This window comes from Schistocerca cancellata, chromosome 2, assembly GCF_023864275.1.
Source record: "Schistocerca cancellata isolate TAMUIC-IGC-003103 chromosome 2, iqSchCanc2.1, whole genome shotgun sequence".
NCBI classification, from domain to species: domain Eukaryota; kingdom Metazoa; phylum Arthropoda; class Insecta; order Orthoptera; family Acrididae; genus Schistocerca; species Schistocerca cancellata.
Window position 1 is genome coordinate 887,742,999 of NC_064627.1, and position 3,928 is coordinate 887,746,926.

Here is a 3,928-nt window from a genome sequence, read left to right on the forward strand (position 1 = left end):
TTGAATCTATTTCTACGAGGTTTTCTTGGAATCTGTTTGGCCTGTACCACCGCGCAAAGAAGCGTGACAAAATGCTGATCGATGAGTACTACGAAAAAAAAAAATCGAGGTCCCCTCTTGGTCGCTGGAGTGAAGGCAGATAACGTTGGTTTGGCGAAGAGCAGAGTTTTGACAGCTTTGGAGAGAGTGAAGTACAGATAGCTTTGGTGATGCGGAGAAGAATGGTTCAAATGGCTCTGAGCACTATCGGACTCAACTGCTGATGTCATAAGTCCCCTAGAACTTAGAACTACTTAAACCTAACTAACCTAAGGACCACACAAACATCCATGCCCGAGGCAGGATTCGAACCTGCGACAGTAGCGGTCACGCAGTTCTTGACAGTAGCGCCTAGAACCGCACGGCCACTCCGGCCGGCTGCGGGGAAGACAATCGTGTTAGGTTTGTGGACGCTGAAGTCAATCAGATATTTCAATAATTGCGAAGTACAGTCATACTGCGTTCGGAAATTACAGAGACTATAAAGAGCACAATCACTGCCGGGTTTGGTCAGATAAAAGATAGAAGTTCAAATGGTTGAAATGGCTCTGAGCACTATGCGACTTAACTTCTGAGGTCATCAGTCGCCTAGAACTTAGAACTAATTAAATCTAACTAACCTAAGGACATCACACACATCCATGCCCGAGGTAGGATTCGAACCTGCGACCGTAGCGGTCGCTCGGTCCAGACTGTAGCACCTAGAACCGCACGGCCACTCCGGCCGGCGAAAGATAGGTGTAAGTGTCAGTTAATTCCATACTGAGTTTCCCAGATAAACTCTGTGGAGCTGCACATGGTAAATTCATGTTGTATGGATAAGATAAGTGATGGAAGACCGCAGAGGTTGCTATCATCCAGAGCTGTTCCAGACAGCTACCTGAAATGTTACGCAAGAAATAATTGCAAGCATGGCTAGCAAAGAGTTGTAGACACAGGGGTAATTCATAACTTCATCAGTATTTTCATCTTTCCTCTTTTGATTAATAGTCCAATCATGAAACGATTTAGAATCATTGTTTCGACTCGTGTGAGTGTGCGATTTGTTCCTTCAAAATTACTGTGTACCGAAATAGTCCACTCTGTTATTAACTGCCGAAGCCTTAATGAGCGGATCTTCAACTTGTCTATCTCAGATTGTATCATACGTCCTCTTTCTTCGTTAAAGTATCAGTGTTCGGTTACGTTTCCCGTAGTTTCCCTTAACAGAGCAAGTCTCGTATTTGCATGACTGACATGTTTCTGTTTTCTCAGTGCACAGAGTACATCCCACGCTGATCCTTTTCCCACTTAGATTCACTCAACTGTGAATGTGTATGGGGAAAATTGGATGAGCTAAACTCCCATTCGTTTATTGTCAAATTCCATGTCAGCTGTCCAAAACATTTTTGATAAATGTTGTATTTTGCAATGCTTCTTTACGATTACCAGTTTCTCAGTTCCATAAAATCATAAAGGTACCAGAACATGCAAATATCTGTTAGTCGTCATCCTGAGGCATTACAGAGTACACGTTACCATACGCAGGGTTGAATTAAGATCTCTTCCTTATAATTCATGGCTTAACTGTTTTGTTTTCTGTGGACAGAACTTGGCATAGCAATTTCACTTAGGGCTGACGAATTATTTAACTTTATAACAAAAGGGCTGGGATGTTTGACGAGGGAAGACACTGAAACATAGTCCAGGAACAATCGTCTATTTTCTCAGATTTTTCCAGTGATAAACCCCTGTCACATAGGACGATTTGTATTATCGTTAACCGCAATAAAACGACGAGGAACTTTCATTTAATATATGGACGGATTTTTCCTTTAGTCTACCATGTAGCCTTGCTCATATGAGAGAAAGTTACCTGTCGGCGAGCAGCTCTTGCTTTTACTTATGAGTATCGTAATGTAGTAATGTCAGTATAAGGAACATTGATTTATTTATCGTTTTGCCAGATGGGAGCCATGACATAATTATAGAAATGAATGTTTGGAGGTCAGAAAAAATCATATCTGAAAAGGAAGTTTGTTGACTAGAGCAGAACCAAAACCACTTGTTGAGGATAACAAGTGAGGTGAAAGGAAAGCAATGAATGATACAGATAAATTAGAGGAAAGCAGAGACTGTTAAAAATGTTGGAGGAACAGTGGTTATATGTAAGACAGAAAGAGGGAGACGTTTGGAACAGTCAGAGGAAAAGAGCACCGATTGGTTAATGCTTCGATTTCTTGTTGAATGCATCATGATTTTGGATCGCACACAGCCTAGTATGTAGTTCTTTCCATAGTTGAATGGTTGAAATGAAGAAAGATTTAGCGTTATACTTCGGTATGTATCAGACCTTGAACCACAGTTATGCGATGTTGGGAGGCATTTTATAAGCGATTACGTGTTCTGTGGACACGAGCCAATACCAGCCACTAACAAGGGGACGCCACGACGTTTGGAACGCGGATTTACTGCAAATTTCATACACTCGTAGTACTCCATTAAGACAACAAAATGTGTAAGCAGTAGCGCGTACTTCTCAACCGTTATTGAGAAAATCGCAATATAATTTCGGTCGTCAAAATATATACCTGCACGTGGCCATCTTTACAGTCAAGCACCGGTAGCTGAGTGGTTATGGTACGGTAGCTCATCGTGTTCGGTAACTGAGTTAATCGATCAACAATGAACTTAAACGGGTGTCTCCCGACTTCCGCCCCGAGCAGATGCAACGACTGAGAGTGAACAAAAAGAAAAAAGAAATTGGTTAGCGTTCAAGATCCGTAATTGCTGGGTCGCTGGATCGAGTCCCGCTCGTCAGATTTTTTGTTTTATTTCTAACATATTTTCTTTACTATTTATATTACAGTTGATGTAATGGTAAAAATACGTGTAATCGGATGAACTTTTATTAAATTTACAATGTTATTTGGCAGTCTACCAATTTTTATTGTCACAAGTAATATAATATTCATAACTATTGACTAGTAAACGACCAAACGCATAAGGTGATACTGAAAATGTATGCATGTCGGTGTCTTCAAAATTTTTCGTATTTAATCGAAAGAAAACGAGAAATTGCTTCTTGTGAAGACGATAGTAAAATACACTCGATACTGCATGACCAACGATCAGCGCCGATATTTAAGGAAATGGTGCGTTATGCATGATTTGCTTCCAAATTATCGGCTGAATGGCTCTGAGCACTATATGGGACTCAACATCTGAGGTCATCGGTCCCCTATACTTAGAATTATTTAAACCTAAATAACCTAAGGACATCACACACATCCATGTCCGAGGCAGGATTCGAACCTGCGACCGTGGCGGTCGAGACTGAAGCGCCTCGAACCGCTCGGTCACACCGGCCGGCTACCGGCTGGAAGAGAGGTTTTTGAAAATGTTAACGAGGTTGGTTTTTCCACGGAAAACCTCAAAAGACATTGCGTGTGCGGAAACATAGCATTTATTCAATGCATCTGGTGCCGTTTAACTTCGTTTTTCACGTTTTTACGAGAAATACCATCCCGCAACTTGTACTCGTAATGTCGAAAGCGACCATTAATTGTAGATCTTCCGAAAGCTGTCTGTGCCGGTCAAAACTTGGAGGTAGGAAGTCGTCTCGGCTTCCTTCCAGGTATAAGGGATTTCTCAAATCATGGACAAGCATACATTTTCAGTATCACTTTATGCGTTTGGCCGTTTAAGAGTAGGAAGTTATGAATACTATATTATTTGTGATAATAAAAATTTGTAGACTGCCAAATAACATTGTAAATTTAATAAAAGTTCATCCGATTACACGTATTTTTCCTATTACATCAATTGTAATATAAACAGTAAAGAAAATGAATGTGTTAGAAAAAGAAAACTTACGAGCGGGAGTCGATCCAGCGACTCAGCGATTACA